The sequence below is a fragment of the Rhodnius prolixus genome, unplaced genomic scaffold, assembly GCF_049639745.1.
Source record: "Rhodnius prolixus isolate KJV_2025 unplaced genomic scaffold, Rpr scaffold_6, whole genome shotgun sequence".
NCBI lineage: Eukaryota > Metazoa > Arthropoda > Insecta > Hemiptera > Reduviidae > Rhodnius > Rhodnius prolixus.
In genome coordinates, this window is record NW_027411634.1 from 31,494,662 (window position 1) to 31,518,416 (window position 23,755).

Genomic DNA, 23,755 nt, shown 5'->3' on the forward strand with positions numbered 1-23,755 from the left:
ACATCGTTGTATTTTTAATGTTTAATTAAATTTGGAAAAATGTTTAATTGAAACTACATTTAAGCTTTGAAGTGTGTACTTTCTCTGTTAGCCTACTCACGGGAGTAGTTGCCCAGGGAGCACCTCGAGGAGGTAGAGATCAGATTTCGCTCCCCAAAAATTATCTACCGATTATCGGAATAACAACAATGTATAGGGATATCTCTTCTTATTAATGCAATGTACAAACTTAAAATCTTGATATTGTTTTTAAAAATTAAGAAGTTTTAAGATTTGCAGTATCGATGTGTAATGGAAGAACCTTGACAATCATTATAGTAAGAGAAAATCGTGTGATAGTTCTCTCGAATTGTTTTCTCTTCCGTAATAAAACTTAGTGATTTAGATAAAAGTCACTAAATCAAACTCAAGTGAAACGAAGTAAATTTGTTATCTTGATTCGTTCACAGGAACAGTATAAAGAAATAAGAAATTATTTCAAACATTATTATAACTAATTGTCAGAAGGTTTTATAAAAATAATCTTATATTTAAAATTTTAAAATACTTTCAGTTAATTATTAATAATATTCATATTGGTAAATATTAAATATATAATTGCTACACTGTCTTTCTGCAAAAGTGAGGACACATGTTTCTAGTACTTTCCCTCCATTTGTACTAAACATTTCTTTTGGTGTATTGTGATTGTAGGTAATAGAGAACAAAAGTGGAATACTTTGGTTCTTTATATGGTGATTTGGTTTTGTGTGGCTTTGTGTGGAATAAATATATTTAATTTCAATAGAAATGCAGCCAAGAGGTATTCAAGACTGCAGACTGTTTCAGTTGGAATTACCAAAGTTACCAAAATTATGAAAAGTGCACGAAGTAAGCTCTCACTTACGCTCTATTTTGCAGTAATTTATATGAAAGGATATTAAATAGAACTCTGTTTTCCGAATTAAAGACTTCCTCTGTTATGATTATGAAATAAAATAACTATATTGTTGATAATCTCTTTCCAGGATTTTATTATAATATTGAGAGGATTCGTCACTATTGGAATAGATGAAAAATGTTTTTCTTGAAACGAAAAATGCCAGTTCATATCAATTTTTCTTGAGGAAAAAACAAATGTGATGTGAGATAACCATTTTCAAAAGAGGTAAAAATCTACTTAATATTTATGTTTAGTTAGTTTAGCCTTGATGAAGCTTGACAAAAGGCTTTCTTTGATTCTGTCAGGCCAGAAAGTTTATTCTGCCATGAAGTATCGTTATGTACAATATATATAATAGAAGGCCACCTTCCTTCAGGACATCATTGAAATTTACCTGTGTACTTACTTAAACAAATTGACCGCAACATACATACATACGTAGAATGTGGTGCGCTAGATTTTAGTGAAAATGTATTGTTCGTGTTGTTAGGCTAGGGTACCCGCTGTGACGCCAAGGTCCCCAAAGATGTGGCAAGTCCACTTCCCCCTTACGGGAGGTTTTATCGATAATGAAAATCTTTGTATTTATAAAGTTTATTCAAATTAGGAAAAAAAATTAATTGAAGCTTTTTTAATCTTTAAAAAGTGTACTGTCTCTGTTAGCCTACTCCCGGGAGTAGTTGCCCGGGGAGCACCTCGAGGAGGTAGAGATCAGTTTTTGCTCCCCAAAGAACGCCTTTCCACCCACATCCGCATTCTAGTTGGTCTTTTAAGCAGGCATAGGGTTATATAGAACTCCATACAATGGAGTTTATAAAAATGGATCTGGAGAAAATTGGAGGTTAAGGTAATAGGGTAAATAAATCGTTTAGAGATAAAGGGAAATACAGAGAGATCTACCTGCATAGACCAGAGACTAGAATGACGTAAACCTAGATTTCTAGGTTAGTATGGGATAGGGTAATTCGGGCAATAGGGAGGGATAATGAGAAAGGCGTTCGGAAAGAAAAGGGTTTTTGGTCTGGTGGGTAACTGGCATTATAAAAAGATACAGACATGAAGAAATTCAAGTTTGCAAAACCAATAAAAAAAACGAAATTGAAGAAAAAAGAAGAATACAAGTAACAACTAAAACCCCAGCCTGAAATTAAACAAATCAACCAAGAAACAACAAATTAAAAAAACTGAAACGTGTAATGTGTAAAATCGGAGCCAGTGTTTTTTGTCACGAAGTGTTGTGCAGAATGTGTATCCGAAAAAAATCTAATACAATAATTGATTAGTCTGTATAACTGATTCAGAGTTAGTGTACAAAGCAGAAGAAAAACATTCATAGTGGCCACTGAAATGTTTAAAATAATTATAATTCCAAATATTCATTTAGGTGATTAGTGAACATGCAATTAGTGAAATGATTTAATTTTTTCATGCATTATTATTATCATGCTATTAGTTACACCATATTAATTGAATAAGAAAATGAAAAAATAAGTGGGATTATAATTATTATTGAAACGAAACATTATGATAGAAAATTTGTAGAAGGGTTTCAATTATATATAATAAAACTCTTAAATATTTTCGACTGACTGCCAAGCTATTAATGTAGAAAGAATAAGACTGCTTTGAGAATGCTATCAATAATAACTAGAAAAGATCATCTACCCTTGGACGAATTTGAAATGAAACCATCTGGGCAAGTTTCTCAGTAACCATCGTACGCAAACAACATGTTCAACCATTTTCTTCTTCTAATCAATGTCACTCTTTTACCTAAATGCAACCTTCTTTTTACATTTAAAACGTAGATTAATTAATAAAAATAAATTGCCAGGAAATATACTCTATCTGTTCCAAGAGAAACGAAGTCTCTTAAATACTCCAATAATGCTAAGTGAACAAAAACAAATACAAGTGAAATTTAAACATATACCAATACTTCAAGAACACTTCAACAGTCTGCAAAACAAAATCGAAGTGTTCACTTAAATTAGTTTAGGATGTGTTTATATTAGATGACGTGCACTGAAATTACTATTATAGACGGTATGTAACTAAGTAATTGAGATTCCAAAGATATGGTTTTCTTCTGAGCTGTAGGATGGATACTGCACCAACTTACAACAAAGCTACCTTATAAATTAATTACTAAGGCATCCGTTGAGATTCCTAAGATGTGGTTTCTTCTTATATGGCAGGGGCATACTGCCCAACTTACTACTAAGTTAACTTATAAACTAGATACTTAAGCGATCCATTAAGATTCCTAAGATATGGTCTCTTCTTACGTGGCCGGTGCATAGTACGCAACTAATTACTTAAGGCATCCATTCCGATCCCTGGGATATGGTGCTTCTTATATGTCAGGTGCATACTGCTAAACTAATTACTTAATGCATTTGATTGAGATTCCTAAGATATGGTTCTTCTAACATGTCGGTGGCATAATGCCCAACTTATGAGCTAACTAAAAACTATTTACTATCTATCTAAGTAAGCTAATTGCAGATGATGTGAATAAAAAAAAAGAATTCATTGAACAAATATCGCGTACTAGAGTATAAGCTTTAATTATCCTATTCGCATAAAAATTAATCACGTGAGGCTTTTACTAATAGTCCAAAGATATAGGTTTCGTCTAACATGGAGGGTGTATTTGTTCCAACTTAAGCTAACTTAACTTACTAACTAATCACGTTTGGCACACGTTGAGATTCCTAAGATTTCTCTTTCGTCAGAATTTGAGGGTGCATATGGTTTACTCCTTAATTACTTACTCGTAATTACTTGCAAGTGATGTGAACACCAATATGAGAAGTCTTAAAATATAAATGCGAACTTTGAAAGCTTAATCTAATCCATTACTTTATAAACTAAACACCTGTCGCAACCTTTTCGATTTAAATGATATTAGGTTCACCTGACATAAAGGTTACTTTTCTCCAAGCCTTTTAGCCAAGTTAACTTAGAACTGATTTCAGTTGGCACCCATTGAGATTCCAATCATATGACTTTCTTCTGTCATGATAGGTAAAATTTCCTCAACTTATAACTATGTAAACTTAAAAACTAATGATTATTCTATTATAATTTTTGCTAGGCTGGAGTTTTAAAAGACGTAGATTTACGTAATACGGTGGTTTGGATTAGTTCCATGTTATAGCTGCATAGCAGAAATAACAGCCTACAAAGAATCTATGAACCAACGAACATCAAAGAATCATAAAAAAGAGGTATCAGGTTTACTTCCATTTACTATCTACATAACAAAAGTAACTGCCTTTAAAGATACAATTAATTTACAATGGACCATTTTTGTCTGAAGAACAGCTATCAAGAATTCACAAAGAACACAAACCAAACAAAACGAAGCTCTGTGTTCGCCTAACAATCTTCTCAGATTTCGCAGATCAAGATCAAAGTAAACACAAAAAGAAAAGAAGTACATGAGCTTCTAAATATTTGATTAATAACACATTTAAAATTTACATAAACCATAAAAACAGAAAAACTTTTATTTAACTTCAAACGTTTCGAATCTAAAAATAGGATTTCATCTGTTGAGAGATTAACCCCTATGGATTGTTAATCTACTGCAGCGAAAACAAGTCCATGAACATTAAGCTCTCGAACAGAAAGAAAAACTATCCAATAATATTAAATCAAAACGTTTAACGTAATAAATAAAAGCACATTTATTTTTTTGAAATTATATAGAATGTCAATTCTACATAAATGTTTAACCAAAATCCTAATATACTCATAAATCCGTACAAATAGACTGTTTGAGACTGAGGCACTAAAAAATTAGTCGCAGTCATGATTTTTTTTACATAAGAATTGTCTCATCAAGGCAACATGTTTAGCAACTATCTGTGTCACAATGTGTTGGTAATTGAATTCTAAGCAATTTCACTAACTTAGAACTCATACATGCTCTGCGCCCAGTTCTGCTTAGCACATTAATAACAGTAAATTAATTGTTCGGCGACATATGTCGTTTATAGTTGTTCTAGAGATCACATACTATCGAAATACAGCGGTAACCGATTTAGTTCCGTTTGCCACACCGAATTACTTCCCGAACACGCTTCACGCCGAATAATCTTTAAGCTATTTAAAATTATATAGTAACTCGGACGGTGGATATTTCCTACCGAATGTTTTATGTTTTGACGTTCACGGATTACCTTAATTCCCGGATATCCGATTTTATCGTTCCCTAGAAGACCCGCTAATACAAATATGATCAGAACGCGAACCGTTTTATTTTATATTAGCCCGGATATTAGTAGTATGGTACCATACTTTTAAAATATATCGTATTAGTAGTGAACTCTAGAAGAATTAATTGTTACATTTAAGCTAGCAATTATTTTTTTATTAACGTGCAAAGGAGCGTAAGGTGCAGATAGTTTTAGAGGAATAAAAGAGTAAAATTGCATGTCTGGAAATTAGCTTCAAATTCGCTTATCTTTTATGCTAAGTTAGAGTAGGAGCTAGTTTTATTCAGGTTAGTCACATAATGTAAGAGGAGAAAGAATTTTAAACAAATTAGGTATTATTATAACTGCATCTCACAACACCTGAACTTTTTCAATGAATGTAAACTGATACGATGGCCTTTAAATATGCTTAAAACTATACCTACTTCTATAACTAATTCATAAATACTATACCTACTTCTATAACTGATTCTTAAAACTATACCTACTTCTATAACTAGTTCTTAAAACTATACCTACTTCTATAAATAATTCTTAAAACTATTCCTACTTCTATAACTAATTCTTAAAACTGTACCTACTTTTATAACTAATATTTAATTCTATCGCTACTCTGAAGCTAATGCTTTACTTAAACTAAACTACAACTAAAAATGTAACTAAAACTAGTGCCATCTATCAGTTTTTATTGTCACTTATGATATAGTCAGTTTCAATTCTTACTTCCTAATACATAAGAGAAAGATTCACTAAGAAAAGTTTAATCAAGTATCAACTTGTAACTCTACGAAATTCCAACGTGTGTCAATACTGATGAGTTTCAGGAGGAATAAATGCCTAAATAATCAACAGTCTTTGCCAGGAGAAAAATAATAAAATACATAAATGCTAATGATAAATATAGAGGGTCAATACAAATAAGAACAGAGTTTACAAATCTGCTTCCCAAAATATTCAGTGATGAGCAGCAGTGATTATAATTCAATCGAGATTAATAATCGACTGGGTATGGAACACTAGGAAAGAATTGTTTTTATAAAGTCCATGTGAATCATTTTTTGGAGTATCGTTTCAACTACTAGCACTCAAAGCAAATGCGATATTATACAAACTACAAAAGATCCAATCAACATTTCCAATAAAAAAACATAAAAAACTAAGATTTTGCAACAACGAGAGGACCAATATCATCAAACACCAAATTGATTAGAACATATTCTTTTCTCCATTGTCTGTTAAGCCATCTACCATTACATCCGAAATATTTATAGGACTTCCATTCCATTCCTTCATCTATATCCACTTTGCTCTTCCATAACGTCATCCCAGCCTCATTATAACTAATTCTTAAAACTGTTTTTTTTTTTACCTGGATGAGAATGTTAAAAACATATGTCCCATATGTAAAAATATTGTAGAGTTAGATTCCTTTTTCTATTTATCCATCTCATGTTTGACATCTAAGTTGGTACATGTGCGAATTATATAACTTCTTATTATATTACACCGTTTTCACATCACAGCTTCTGGTTTATACTTACTTAAGAGTTAGTAAACTAACTAATTTAACGACGTTTGAAAGATATTTTGGTGTTCACATCATCTCATGAAGATTATAACTATCTTATAAAACTAACTAACTAAATTACGTTTGAAAAAATATTGCGTTTCTTTAACTAATATCTTATAACTAATTATCATCTAAACAATAACAGGTTCCCAGAATAATTTAAGCTTTTTTCTAAAACTAATTTATGTTAACAAAATATTTTATCGCTGCATCACAGTTATAGCTATAAATTTACTAAATTAATTAATTTAAAACTATGTTTGACTTCCATATAACTGAGTGTCAGGGTTTGGCTCACTTCTATAGCTTCTTATTTATTTAATTCGTATTAACCATTTTTGGCTTCCATATCATAGTTGCTTTGCCGTTCGTCATACAATTTAATGTCATACTGGGGTTTAATATTAAGAGGATTAGGGAGAAAAATAGTAAGAGATATCTTTTCTTTTTTTTAATGCAATATACAAACTTAAAGTCTCTTAAAACTAATTTAACTAAATGATGTTGGTTTTCCTCATCACAGGTTGGGATTAGCGTTACTTAAAACTAACTTATAACTAAGTAGCATTTCAATTTTTTGGTTTTCACTTCAAAGCTTCGTTTCACATCTCCATTATCATTGACGTTCTTCATTATCCTTGATTTTAATTATTATCTTAACTATACTTAAAACTAATTGTTTGGAACATGAATAGTTTAATTTGATAGGTAAACTAGAATGTTATTTCAGTGTAACGTCAATAAATAAACTACACTTAAACTAACGAAAAGCCTTCTTTAATTCTGTCAGGCCAGAATGTTTATTCTGCCATGAAGTATCGCTATGTGTATATATTTTTCTGTTTATTACTTTTTCTAGTTTTTGTAAATAAACCATTATTGATTTAAAAAGAACCCTGATTCTTATATTAGTACAGAAATTGTATATTTAGCTGGCAATGAATTTTTCGCTAGTTAATTTAAGTTTTGATCATAAAAGAAAAAGGCAAACTTAAGTGAAAAGAAGACATCAATACAGAAAAAAGTTGAAAAAAATTTAACACGCTTGCAGCAGAGGAAGAAATAACTTGACAAGATCTTATTAGTTTTATTTCAAGTTCAAACTGGAGCATTTGAGGTATATTTTTTTTAAGCAATTATTCATATATATCTCAAACTTTCGCGAAACTGCACGAGATAACACTTTCATATTAAAACAGTTCTAATTTATCATTTCGCTTATCGTTAATGAAAATCTTTGTATTTATAAAGTTTAATTAAATTTGGAAAAAATTTAAATTGAAGCTTTTTTAAATCTTTAAAAAGTGTACTGTCTCTGTTAGCCTACTCCCGGGAGTAGTTGCCCGGGGAGCACCTCGAGGAGGTAGAGATCAGTTTTCGCTCCCCAAAGAACGCCTTTCTACCCACATCCGCATTCTAGTTGGTCATTTAAGCAGGCATAGGGTTATATAGAACTCCATACAATGGAGTTTGTAAAAATGGATTGGGATAAAATTGGAGGAAAAAGGAATAGGGTAAGAATATCGTTTAGTGATTGAGGGATATACAGGGAGATCTGTCTGCATAGACCAATTTCTAGAATGAGTTAAACCTAGATTTCTAGGTTATGTATAGGATGGGGCAATTAGGGAAATAGGGGGATTATTCGAAAGGCGTTCGGAAAAAAAGGGTTTTTGGACTGGTGGGAAATTGGGCTTACAAAAAGATACAGACTTGAAGAAAACAAAGTCTGCAAAACCAACAAAGAAAACCGAAATTAAAGAAACAACCAGAAGAGGATTAACAACTGAAACCCCAGCCTGAAATAAAACAAATCAACCAAGAAGCAAAAGGTTTTTAAAACAATGAAACTTGTAATGTGTAAAATCGGAGATAGTGTTTTTTGTCACGAAGTGTTGTGCAGGATGTGTATCCGAGATAAATCTAACACAATAATTAATTAGTTGGTATATTTGATTCACATTTAGTCTTACAAAACCGAGTAAAAACATTGTTAGTGGCCACTAAAATGTTTTAAATAATTATAATTCCAAGTATTCATTTAGATGAGTAGTGAACATGCAATTAGTGAAATGATTTAATTTTTTCATGCACCATTATCATGCTATTAGTTACACCATATTAATAGAATATGAAAATGTATAATAAGTGGAATTATAATAATTATTGAAACGAAAAATTATGATAGAAAATTTGTAGAAGGGTTTCAATTATATATAATAAAACTCTTAAATATTTTCGACTGACTGCCAAGCTATTATGTAGAAAGAATAAGACTGCTTTGAGAATGCTATCAATAATAACTAGAAAAGATCATCTACCGTTAGACGAATTTGAAATGAAACCATCTGGACAAGTTTCTCAGTAACCAGCGTACGCAAACAACCTGTTCAACCATTTTCTTCTTCTAATCAATGTCACTCTTTTACCTAAATGCAACCTTCTTTTTACATTTAAAACGTAGATTAATTAATAAAAATAAATTGCCGGGAAATATACTCTATCTGTTCCAAGAGAAACGAAGTCCCTTAAATACACCAATAATGCTAAGTGAACAAAAACAAATACAAGTGAAATTTAAACATATACCAATACTTCAAGAGCACCTCAACAGTCTGCAAAACAAACTGGAAGAGTTCACTTAAATTAGTTTAAGTTGAAGATGAAATTACTTTTATAGTCAGAACGTAACTAAATAATCTATTTGTCCCAAACAATTTCCTTAAAATACTACTTATCAACTACTTTGAGATCCACCACAAAGATTCCAAAAATATGGTTTTCTTTTGAGCTGAACGATGACACTTCATTACATCAGGCATCCATTGAAATTCCTAAGATATGGTTTCTTCTTAAATGGTAGGGGCTCACTTGCCCAACTTACAACTAAGCTTAACCTAACTTATAAACTAGATACTTTAGCCATCCATTGAAAATCCTCATATATGGTTTCTTCTAATATAGCAGGGGCACACTGGGGTAACTTACAACTAAGCTTAACGTAACTTATAAACTAAATAATTTGGTCATCCATTGAAATTCCTCATATATGGTTTCGTCTTATATGGCAGGGCCACTTGCCCAACATACAACTAAGCTTAACCTAACTTATAAACTAGATAGATTAGTCATCCATTGAAATTCCTCAAATATGGTTTCTTCTTATATGGCAGGGGCGCACTTGCCCAGCTTAAAACTAAGCTTAACCTAAATTACAAACTAGATAGATTAGCCATCCATTGAGATTCCGCATATATGGTTTCTTCTTATATAGCAGGGACACACTTGCCCAACTTACAACTAAGCTTAACCTAACTTATAAACTAGATACTTTAGCCATCCACTGAAATTCCTCATATATGGTTTCTTCTTATATAGCAGGGGCACACTGGGGTAAATTACAACTAACCTAAACCTAACTTACAAACTAGATACTTTAGCCATCCATTGAAATTCCTCATTTATGGTTTCTTCTTATATAGCAGGGGCACACTTGCCCAGCTTAAAACTAAGCTTAACCTAACTTACAAACTAAACACTTTAGCCATCCATTGAAATTCCTCATATATGGTTTCTTCTTATATGGCAGGGGCACACTTGCCCAGCTTACAACTATGCTTAACCTAACTTACAAACTAGACCCTTTACCATCCATTGAAATTCCTCATATATGGTTTCTTCTTATATAGCAGGGGCACACTTGCCCAACTTACAACTAAGCTGAACCTAACTTATAAACTAGATACTTTAGCCATCCATTGAAATTCCTCATATAAGGTTTCTTCCTATATAGCTGGGGCACACTTGCCCAACTTACAACTAAGCTTAACGTAACTTATAAACTAAATAATTTGGTCATCCATTGAAATTCCTCATATATGGTTTCGTCTTATATGGCAGGGGCACCACTTGCCCAACATACAACTAAGCTTAACCTAACTTATAAACTAGATAGATTAGTCATCCATTGAAATTCCTCAAATATGGTTTCTTCTTATATGGCAGGGGCGCACTTGCCCAGCTTAAAACTAAGCTTAACCTAAATTACAAACTAGATACTTTAGCCATCCATTGAGATTCCTCATATATGGTTTCTTCTTATATAGCAGGGACACACTTGCCCAACTTACAACTAAGCTTAACCTAACTTATAAACTAGATACTTTAGCCATCCACTGAAATTCCTCATATATGGTTTCTTCTTATATAGCAGGGGCACACTGGGGTAAATTACAACTAACCTAAACCTAACTTACAAACTAGATACTTTAGCCATCCATTGAAATTCCTCATTTATGGTTTCTTCTTATATAGCAGGGGCACACTTGCCCAGCTTAAAACTAAGCTTAACCTAACTTACAAACTAAACACTTTAGCCATCCATTGAAATTCCTCATATATGGTTTCTTCTTATATGGCAGGGGCACACTTGCCCAGCTTACAACTATGCTTAACCTAACTTACAAACTAGACCCTTTACCATCCATTGAAATTCCTCATATAAGGTTTCTTCCTATATAGCTGGGGCACACTTGCCCAACTTACAACTAAGCTTAACCTAACTTATAAACTAGATACATTAGCCATCCATCGAAATTCCTCATATATTGTTTCTTCTAATATAGCAGGGGCACACATGCCCAACTTACAACTAAGCTTAACCTAACTTAAAAAACTAGATACTTTAGCCATCCATTGAAATTACTCATATATGGTTTCTTCTTATACAGCAGGGGCACACTTGCCAAACTTACAACTAAGCTTAACCTAACTTATAAACTAGATAATTTGGTCATCCATTGAAATTCCTCATATATGGTTTCTTCTTATATAGCAGGGGAACACTTGCCCGGCTTAAAACTAAGCTTAACCTAACTTACAAACTAGGCACTTTAGCCATCCATTGAAATTCCTCATATATGGTTTCTTCTTATATAGCAGGGGCACACTTGCCCAACTTACAACTAACCTTAACCTAACTTATAAACTAGATACTTTAGCTATCCATTGAAATTCCTCATAAATGGCTTCTTCTTATACAGCAGGGGCACACTTGCCAAACTTTCAACTAAGCTTAACCTAACTTACAAACTAAAGACTTTAGCAATCCATTGATATTCCTCATATATGGTTTTTTCTTATATAGCAGGGGCACACTTGCCCAACTTACAACTTAGCTTAATCTAACCAAACTAGATAGATTAGTCATTCATTGAAATTCCTCAAATATGGTTTCTTCTTATATGGCAGGGGCACCACTTGCCCAACTTACAACTAAGCTTAACCTAACTTACAAACTAGGCACTTTAGCCATCCATTGGAATTCCTCATATATGGTTTCTTCTTATATGGTAGGGACACACTTGCCTAACTTACAACTAAGCTTAACCTAACTTATAAACTATATACTTTAGCCATCCATTGAAATTCCTCATAAATGGTTTCTTCTTATATAGCAGGGGCACACTGGGGTAACTTACAACTAAGCTTAACCTAACTTACAAGCTAGATAGATTAGTCATCCATTGAAATTCCTCAAATATGGTTTCTTCTTATATAGCAGGGGCACACTGGGGTAACTTACAACTAAGCTTAACCTAACTTATAAACTAGATAATTTGGTCATCCATTGAAATTCCTCATATATGGTTATTTCTTATATAGCAGGGGAACACTTGCCCAGCTTAAAACTAAGCTTAACCTAACTTAAAAAACTAGATACTTTAGCCATCCATTGAAATTCCTCATATATGGTTTCTTCTTATATGGTAGGGACACACTTGCCTAACTTACAACTAAGCTTAACCTAACTTATAAACTATATACTTTAGCCATCCATTGAAATTCCTCATAAATGGTTTCTTCTTATATGGCAGGGGCACCACTTGCCCAACTTACAACTAAGCTTAACCTAACTTACAAACTAGGAACTTTAGCCATCCATTGAAATTCCACATATATGGTTTCTTCTTATACAGCAGGGGCACACTTGCCAAACTTACAACTAAGCTTAACCTAACTTATAAACTAGATAATTTGGTCATCCATTGAAATTCCTCATATATGGTTTCTTCTTATATAGCAGGGGAACACTTGCCCGGCTTAAAACTAAGCTTAACCTAACTTATAAACTAGATACTTTAGCCATCCATTGAAATTCCTCATATATGGTTTCTTCTTATATAGCAGGGACACACTTACCCAACTTACAACTAACCTTAACCTAACTTATAAACTAGATACTTTAGCTATCCATTGAAATTCCTACTAAATGGTTTCTTCTTATATAGCAGGGCCACACTGGGGTAACTTACAACTAAGCTTAACCTAACTTACAAACTAGATAGATTAGTCATCCATTGAAATTCCTCAAATATGGTTTCTTCTTATATGGCAGGGGCACCACTTGCCCAACTTACAACTAAGCTTAACCTAACTTATAAACTAGATAATTTGGTCATCCATTGAATTTCGTCATATATGGTTTCTTCTTATATAGCAGGGGAACACTTGCCCGGCTTAAAACTAAGCTTAACCTAACTTACAAACTAGGCACTTTAGCCATCCATTGAAATTCCTCGTATATGGTTTCTTCTTATATAGCAGGGGCACACTTGCCCAACTTACAACTAACCTTAACCTAACTTATAAACTAGATACTTTAGCTATCCATTGAAATTCCTCATAAATGGCTTCTTCTTATACAGCAGGGGCACACTTGCCAAACTTTCAACTAAGCTTAACCTAACTTACAAACTAAAGACTTTAGCCATCCATTAGAATTCCTCATATATGGTTTCTTCTTATATGGTAGGGACACACTTGCCTAACTTACAACTAAGCTAAACCTAACTTACAAACTAGATAGATTAGTCATCCATTGAAATTCCTCAAATATGGTTTCTTCTTATATGGCAGGGGCACCACTTGCCCAACTTACAACTTAGCTTAATCTAACTTACAAACTAGATAGATTAGTCATCCATTGAAATTCCTCAAATATGGTTTCTTCTTAAATAGCAGGGGTACACTGGGGTAACTTACAACTAAGCTTAACCTAACTTACAAAATAGATAGATTAGTCATCCATTGAAATTCCTCAAATATGGTTTCTTCTTATATGGCGGGGGCACCACTTGCCCAACTTACAACTAAGCTTAACCTAACTTATAAACTAGATAATTTGGTCATCCATTGAAATTCCTCATATATGGTTTCTTCTTTTATAGCAGGGGAACACTTGCCCGGCTTAAAACTAAGCTTAACCTAACTTACAAACTAGGCACTTTAGCCATCCATTGAAATTCCTCATATATGGTTTCTTCTTATATAGCAGGGGCACACTTGCCCAACTTACAACTAACCTTAACCTAACTTATAAACTAGATACTTTAGCTATCCATTGAAATTCCTCATAAATGGCTTCTTCTTATACAGCAGGGGCACACTTGCCAAACTTTCAACTAAGCTTAACCTAACTTACAAACTAAAGACTTTAGCAATCCATTGAAATTCCTCATATATGGTTTCTACTTATATAGCAGGGGCCCACTTGCCCAAGTTACAACTAAGCTTAACCTAACTTATAAACTAGATACTTTAGCCATCCATTGAAATTCCTTAAATATGGTTTCTTCTTATATGGCAGGGGCACCACTTGCCCAACTTACAACTAAGCTTAACCTAACTTATAAACTAGATACTTTAGCCATCCATTGAAATTCCTCATAAATGGTTTCTTCTTATATAGCAGGGGCACACTGGGGTAACTTACAACTAAGCTTAACCTAACTTACAAGCTAGATAGATTAGTCATCCATTGAAATTCCTCAAATATGGTTTCTTCTTATATAGCAGGGGCACACTGGGGTAACTTACAACTAAGCTTAACCTAACTTACAAACTAGATAGATTAGTCATCCATTGAAATTCCTCAAATATGGTTTCTTCTTATATGGCGGGGGCACCACTTGCCCAACTTACAACTAAGCTTAACCTAACTTATAAACTAGATAATTTGGTCATCCATTGAAATTCCTCATATATGGTTTCTTCTTATATAGCAGGGGAACACTTGCCCAGCTTAAAACTAAGCTTAACCTAACTTACAAACTAAACACTTTAGACATCCATTGAAATTCCTCAAATATGGTTTCTTCTTATATGGCAGGGGCACCACTTGCCCAACTTACAACTTAGCTTAATCTAACTTACAAACTAGATAGATTAGTCATCCATTGAAATTCCTCAAATATGGTTTCTTCTTATATAGCAGGGGCACACTGGGGTAACTTACAACTAAGCTTAACCTAACTTACAAACTAAACACTTTAGACATCCATTGAAATTCCTCAAATATGGTTTCTTCTTATATGGCAGGGGCACCACTTGCCCAACTTACAACTTAGCTTAATCTAACTTACAAACTAGATAGATTAGTCATTCATTGAAATTCCTCAAATATGGTTTCTTCTTATACGGCAGGGGCACCACTTGCCCAACTTACAACTAAGCTTAACCTAACTTACTAACTAGATAGATTAGTCATTCATTGAAATTCCTCAAATATGGTTTCTTCTTATATGGCAAGGGGCACCACTTGCCCAACTTACAACTAAGCTTAACCTAACTTACAAACTAGGCACTTTAGCCATCCATGGAAATTCCTCATATATGGTTTCTTCTTATATAGCAGGGGCACACTTGCCAAACTTACAACTAAGCTTAACCTAACTTATAAACTAGATAATTTGGTCATCCATTGAAATTCCTCATAAATGGTTTCTTCTTGTATAGCAGGGGCACACTGGGGTAACTTACAACTAAGCTTAACCTAACTTACAAACTAGATAGATTAGTCATCCATTGAAATTCCTCATATATGGCAGGGGCACACTTGCCCAAGTTACAACTAACCTAAACCTAACTTACAAACTAGATACTTTAGCCATCCATTGAAATTCCTCATATATGGTTTCTTCTTATATGGCAGGGGCACCACTTGCCCAACTTACAACTTAGCTTAATCTAACTTACAAACTAGATAGATTAGTCATTCATTGAAATTCCTCAAATATGGTTTCTTCTTATACGGCAGGGGCACCACTTGCCCAACTTACAACTAAGCTTAACCTAACTTACTAACTAGATAGATTAGTCATTCATTGAAATTCCTCAAATATGGTTTCTTCTTATATGGCAAGGGGCACCACTTGCCCAACTTACAACTAAGCTTAACCTAACTTACAAACTAGGCACTTTAGCCATCCATGGAAATTCCTCATATATGGTTTCTTCTTATATAGCAGGGGCACACTTGCCAAACTTACAACTAAGCTTAACCTAACTTATAAACTAGATAATTTGGTCATCCATTGAAATTTCTCATATATGGTTTCTTCTTATGTAGCAGGGGCACACTGGCCCAACTTACAACTAAGCTTAACCTAACTTACAAACTAAACACTTTAGCCATCCATTGAAATTCCTCATATGTGGTTTCTTCTTATATGGCAGGGGCACACTTGCCAAACTTACAACTAAGCTTAACCTAACTTACAAACTAGATAGATTAGTCATCCATTGAAATTCCTCATAAATGGTTTCTTCTTATATAGCAGGGGTACACTTGCCCAACTTACAACTAAGCTTAACCTAACTTATAAACTAGATACTTTAGCCATCCATTGAAATTCCTCATAAATGGTTTCTTCTTGTATAGCAGGGGCACACTGGGGTAACTTACAACTAAGCTTAACCTAACTTACAAACTAGATAGATTAGTCATCCATTGAAATTCCTCATATATGGCAGGGGCACACTTGCCCAAGTTACAACTAACCTAAACCTAACTTACAAACTAGATACTTTAGCCATCCATTGAAATTCCTCATATATGGTTTCTTCTTATATGGCAGGGGCACCACTTGCCCAACTTTCAACTAAGCTTAATCTAACTTACAAACTAGATAGATTAGTCATCCATTGAAATTCCTTAAATATGGTTTCTTCTTATATGGCAGGGGCACCACTTGCCCAACTTACAACTAAGCTTAACCTAACTTACAAACTAGATAGATTAGTCATCCATTGAAATTCCTCATAAATGGTTCCTTCTTGTATAGCAGGGGCACACTGGGGTAACTTACAACTAAGCTTAACCTAACTTACAAACTAGATAGATTAGTCATCCATTGAAATTCCTCATATATGGCAGGGGCACACTTGCCCAAGTTACAACTAACCTAAACCTAACTTACAAACTAGATACTTTAGCCATCCATTGAAATTCCTCATATATGGTTTCTTCTTATATGGCAGGGGCACCACTTGCCCAACTTACAACTAAGCTTAACCTAACTTATAAACTAGATACTTTAGCCATCCATTGAAATTCCTTTGACATGGTTTCTTCTTATATTGCAGGGGCACACTTGCCCAACTTACAACTAAGCTTAACATAACTTACAAGCTAGATACTTTAGCCATCAATTGAAATTCCTGTGATATAGTTTCTTCTGATGGGACTGGTGGGTAAGTGGGCTTACAAAAAGATACAGACTTGAAGAAAACAAAGTCTGCATAACCAACAAAGAAAACGAAATTCAAGAATCTAGAAGAAGTCGATTAACAACTGAAACCCTAGCCTGAAATTAAACAAATCAACCAAGAAACAAAAGATTTTTTAACAATTAAACGTGTAATGTATAAAATCGGAGCCAGTGTTTTTTGTCACGAAGTGTTGTGCAGGATGCGTATCCGAGATAAATCTAATGTGATTCACATTTAGTTTTAAAAAACCGAGTAAAAACATTTTTAGTGGCCACTAAAATGTTTTAAATAATTATAATTCCAAGTATTCATTTAGGTGAGTAGTGAGCATGCAATTAGTGAAATGATTTAATTTTTTCATGCATTATTATCATGCTATTAGTTACACCATAGTAATTAAATATGAAAATGTTAAATAAGTGGAATTATAATTAACGTTGAAGCGAAAGATTATACTAGAAAATTTGTAAAAGTTAGTGTTAATTGAAGCTACATTTGAGCTTTGAAACGTGTACTGTCTCTGTTAGCCTACTCCCGGGAGTAGTTGCCCAGGGAGCACCTCGAGGAGGTAGAGATCAGATTTCGCTCCCCAAAAATTGTTTAAACTTAAAATCTAGATATTGTCTTGAATAATTGAGAACGTTTTATGATTTGCTGTATCGACGTGTAATGGAAGAATTATTATAATAAAATGTCTCATAAACCTTGAATAATATTTTAATTTCCCTCAGTCTAGAATATTTTATTTAAGAACACAAGAAATCTTTTTAGGGAAACGAAATGCCCTCCAATTGTTTTAAATAGAAATTGATGGATCTTTCCATAGCTTAAAATTTTTTTAATGAAGTAATTGACTAGCCCATTTATATTTATATCTTTCTTTTTATTCAATGCTGAACTCCAAAGTGAAGGTTGCCTTTCTTATTGTGCGCTTTAAAATTATTTCAAAATCCAATCAATTGTGGAATGTTTCATTTGAATCCTTAATTGATTTCATTAATTAATTTTATTTTAAACTATTTGAATTTCTATTATAAAATTTTAATTTGCAGTGTTCTTATTGAATAAAATAATAAATATTATTACTTACTTATTTTTTTCCAAAATTTACTTAACCCCTGCTTATTCTGTTCAAGGTAGGTAAAGACTGTTCGGGATGACATACTTCACAATTCGGACAATTGATTGTTTTAGAAAAGTTGTTAAGAAATGTCCCAAGGTCTAAAGGTATTTCAAGAGTTAAGTTACAACAAAAAAATTATTCTAATTTTAAATTTAAATTCAAAATGTAAAAATTAATAAAGTGAATTAGAAAAATAATTAAAGCAATAAGAATCATTGCTTGTCCAGGCATGCAAGATTCGTTGGTCGACCACATGCTAAATTGTTTAATTTTTTATTAAAAATTATATTTGAAATAATAACAAAAATTAATTTCATGTTAAAATGTAAAAATTAATAAAGTGGAATAGAAAAATAATTAAAGAAATACGAATCATTGCTTGTCCAGGCATGCAAGATTCATTGGTCGACCACGTGCTAATTCAATTCTTTTAATTTTTTAGTAAAAAAATATCTAAAACTCCGTAAATTTAATATATTTGTATCACTTTATTAAATTTAATAAAAATTTGATTGAATTTAATTAAATAAATAATAAAATGTTACTTACGTGAACAGCATAGATGTTGACTGGTCGGGAGCCCAATGGCAACTGACTGCAAAAATCCGTTAGTCGCCATATTTGAACTTGGATTTTTTATAAAATCAAATTTAAGCACAATTCTATTTAAGATGGATTAATAACAAGTTAATTTAGATAAAAAAGTGATATTTCCATACTATTATTAGTTTTAACGCCTTTTTTTAAATAAATAATTTGGGACTACTTTATGACGTCATACCTAAGCACATGGTTTTGCGGTAGAATACAAAAAGTAGTTCCAATTGAAAATTAGTAATACTCATGTTTTTCTTTTAAAAAATGAAAGAATATTAAATTATCAAGTTGAATTAAGTAGTTAAATAGTTTATTTTCCATTAGAAATAGGTTTTTAAGGCAAAAATGAACACCTCTACTCCTGACCTTCTTTGGCTAATTCTTGAAAATCTGCTCGATAGATTTTCTTCATATTTGGAATTTAAATTAAATAATAGGTAAAGTTTAATAATAAATTAGTGGTAAAACTTAAAATTTTATTTGAATACTAGTTTTCGAGTGTGACCTAGTGCTGAAGTACTGAGAAAGTGATCTCAAAATAAGTTTACAGAGAACGGTTTTCAGTAAATTTTATGTAATACGGCTTAAATAAAAAGTACACAAAGTTTAAACAAAGTCTTTGAAGTTGTTTTTAAGAAAATCCGTAAAAACAAGTTAACCTATTACCTACCCTTATACGTGGCGAATTTCCACGAACCTAAGCGATAATTTTCTCTTTTAAGCTAATAATTTTGCAAAATCTTCATTGCCTGTAGTTCTACATTAGTGGTAAGATCTTAATCTTGTGTTGAAATTGTTTCATATGTAAGCCTTAGAGTGGAAACCCTAGTTAAGTCAATATTCATTCATATTGAAATTTTAGCTCGCATTAACTGTTCATTTACGCATTATAATTGAATTTTATATCATATTTAATAATAATAGTTAAGTGTAGGTGAGAAGTTTTACCTTTGAGCCATTTTATAAATAACTTAAATCAGCCTTTACCCAATCTTCCTTTTTCCCGTAAGTGCACTCAATAAATTTCCTTTCTATTGGTTAATATTAAAAAAACAAAATAATAAAATTTAACTTCTGTTTATGTGATGTGCCCGCTTTAAACAAGTTATATTATACTTAAGGGCCGTTTAGACCCTAGATGTGACGTTCAGTTCACCAAAGTAGCTCAAAAACCAATCAATACTCAACATATTAATACAATATTTACGTTTCTGATTGATCAATATTTATCAAAGTAACAATTTTAGATCAAATTAATGTATTTTAATAATAAAAAAATCCTAAAGATTATTATACCTACAAATTATTTGAATCTGGGATCTCATTTCGTTCAAAATACCATCAATTATGTGATTTGCCATCACCTACGTGAACAAACAGCAGTTTATTAAAAAATAAAGTTATTCTATGTGAATTCTATAGAGATCTTTGTAAATTAGTTAAATTTTATACTTGTAAAAAGTTGCTGTAAAAAAGACGATAGTTTATTACCGTTCAATTTCTGTATAATCTTACCCACATTAGCCAAGAAATAAAGTTTACCACCAAATAAGATCAAACTAAGCTTATAAGCAAAGATAAATTTGTGAATTATATTTGTAATATTAGTAAAATAGCTAATATTCTTCGAACATTGAATTACAGGCACTTCTTTTTATTAAAAAATATCTACAAATTGTTTGGTTTACCTAAATATTCTTATAGTAAGTTCTAGAAAGCAGCAAAATTTAAAAACTAATCATGAATTTTGAAGAAATATAGATTTATTTAATTCTATGTATGAGCTATACCTGAAAAATCAACTCTCTAAACGTTTCCAACAAAAATGAATGTTTTATTAGATAAAATAGGTGCAATTTACTACTACAGTATATAGTCATAGGCCCTAAATACTAATAATTCAGATAGATCCAAATGTTCTAAAACATATACAGTTAACAATATTATACCACCTTCTTTATTTATTGATATTTTAAGAGCAACCAAAGCTTTAATAAACATTCTGAGTTATCAAGAAGATTTATCCAATTATAATTATAATAACTGTAGTAAGAGAAAGTGGTTTTAGATGATTTTAAGTTGCTCATACTAAACTTGAAACGTTCAATTTTAACTGTATTTCACCTTTTTGATTTAAAAGTTACTTGATTTACGAGTACAATTAAATTTAATCTTTTCTCAGAGCTAGTTTTTAGAAATATTGCTGGCAAATTGTGATTAATGTAGAACTTTTTAGGGTACTGCAATGAATTTTGGTTGGTTGTCCTTAAACAAAATTCTGCATTAATAATAAGCCCAAAAATGCATTTTCAAGTAATTTTAACGCCAACTAATGTAAATTAAACCAATAATCTGATTTATTTCTTTTAGATTTTCTTTAAATTACCAAAATTATGAAATTTGCACGAAGTAAGCTCTCTCTTACGCTGTATTTTCCAGTAATTTCTATGAAAGGATGTTAAATAGAACTCTGTTTTCGTAATTAAAAACTTCCTCCGTTATGATTTATGATTCTGTTATATTTATGATTATGTAATTCTATGTACATACGCTTTAAAAATCAATTCTCTAATGTTTTCAGTAAAAATGAATGTTATATTTGATAAAATACTTGAATATAATAAAATCTTCTGTTACTTTAATATGTGGAGTTTTGTCACGTCCCAAAATATAATATTAGAAATGAAAAATGAATTCAGATTGATCCAAATGTTCTGAAACACTTTCAGTTTACCAGTATATTGTCACCTTCTTTAATTATAGTTGGTTTAAGAGCAATCAAGTTTTACTGAGTTATCAAGAAGATTGGTCCAATTATGATTTTGGGAATTGTAGTAAGAGGAAGTGGTTTTCGAAGATTTTAGCCAATCATACTGAAGTTATAACGTTCAATTTAGGCTACTTTCCGCCTTCTTTTTTTATAGTTAGATTAAGGGCAACCTACTTCCAAGTTTTTGGAGTAATTGCTGATAAATGGTACTTTATGTGAATAAAGTGGAAGTTGTTAGTGGACTTTATTGGATTCAGGTTGCCCTTAAATAAAATTTTGGGCAATCATCAGTTTAAATTTGCATTTACAAGTAATTTTAAGGCCGGCTAATGTTTAATAAACCAAAAATCTGTTAATTATTTTTGTCTCTGTTTTAATTACTACAATTATGAAAAGTGCACGAAGTAAGCTCTCTCCTAGGCTCTATTTTCTAATACATTTTTTATAGAGTTTAGGAATCATCCAGTGCATGTTAAGCAATAATTTCTATGAAAATATTGTATATTAATGGAACTTCTGTCATAGTTTATTAAAAGGTTCCTTTGTTACTATTAGGGAATAAAATAATTTGGAAATCACTTTCCAAGACTTCTTTTACAACATTGAAAAGATTCGTCACAATTGGGATGAAAAAGGCTTTTCTTTAAATGAATAGTTTAAAGTTCATGTTAATTTTTCTTGAGAGAAAAACAAATCTGGTTTGAGATAACCATTTTCAAGAGGTAGCATCTATTTATTATTTTTGTATAGTAATTTTTTCTTCTAGATTTTCCTTGGTAAAGGTAGTTAGTTATATAATTCTTTTCATAAAAATTGGAAATTTCCATGAAAATATTATCTGATACGATGTGTTCTTACATCTATACTTGGTGTTATTACTGGTAAAAGTTTCCATGATAGTATGTTGTATTGTAAAAGGTGTGGATTTTGTCAAAGTTATGGTATTTTAGGGAATTAGAAAAAAACTTTTCTAACTAAAAACTATTTTTTTCTTCTTAATTTCATCCTCTAATTGTATTACATTTATTTAGCATTTTATTTATTACATTTATATATTTAAAATTACTAAGTAATGAGCAGCATGTATGCTCCCATCCTCTTTTTAAGAAATCATCTCTAAAATTTGTTATTCCTGCACAACTTTGAAACTCCTTAGAATTAAAGGCTCGTGGGGGCGTTGAACCAAACGTTTGATTGATTTTTTTTCCTGTCCCCTTCGCTAAGTATCATTCGTAAGTTCAGTTTTCTGAAGGGTACAATGTTGGGAGAAAGAGAAAGTGGAGGTGGAATGTAGGAAGATCTAGTACTTTGGTGATGTTCAGTAGGTGAGTGGTCGAGAAGGATTATTGTATTTCAGGATTATTCTGGTGATAGTCTACAGAGAATTATCTTCTGTTGAAAGTGAATGAGTGATATAGAATATAAACAAACATTACTATCATTAAAAAAAAGCATTTATAAATGCCCGCCTGTTTAAAAACAAAATTGGTTAAAGTGGTAAAAGTAAAAATGATCGATAGAAGTAAATTTTATAAAATAAATTTAATTTATAAAGTAAAAATGTTATAGGTTTTTTTAATTTGGCTAAAAAACAGCCATCTATAGACAGGATAAGAGTATAATCAAGATGTTTATTAATATTTATTAAGCAAGTTACAATAAATTATTTTTATCATTTTCAGATACGAATGAGACAGTTTTAACGTTACAAGTATATGATATTGAACGAGCTATCAAACCTAAAGAAAAAGTGTTATTCTACCATTATACACCTCTACAATAGAGAAAACCTATTCAGGAACTAACCACTTTATAATAAAATTACGAATTGAGGCATCTAAGAGACGGCACTGGATTCATTTTAAAACAATTTTATTGTGACATTCATGTAGAAATATTAATAATAAAAATCTTTGTTAACTCATATTTGTGATGTTTATTTACTTACTTTATAGATATCCTTATTTTAGACTCTAAACTTTAGAGTGATTTGATT

General features: G+C 31.8%; 1 long non-coding RNA gene across 5 annotated transcripts; it reads left to right on the top strand.

Moving 5' to 3' along the window:
- Positions 1–621: 621 nt before the first annotated feature.
- LOC141460370 (uncharacterized) lies at positions 622–23,685 on the top strand. 5 transcript variants are annotated; one of them, XR_012461915.1, is made up of 5 exons: positions 622–870; positions 1,008–1,147; positions 4,023–4,155; positions 18,406–18,496; positions 23,442–23,685. It is a non-coding gene; the product is annotated as an uncharacterized lncRNA (long non-coding RNA). The 5 variants fall into 5 exon arrangements; XR_012461913.1 differs by lacking the exon at positions 4,023–4,155; XR_012461916.1 differs by lacking the exon at positions 4,023–4,155 and having other exon boundaries at positions 18,410–18,496.
- The last annotated feature ends 70 nt before the right edge of the window (positions 23,686–23,755 follow it).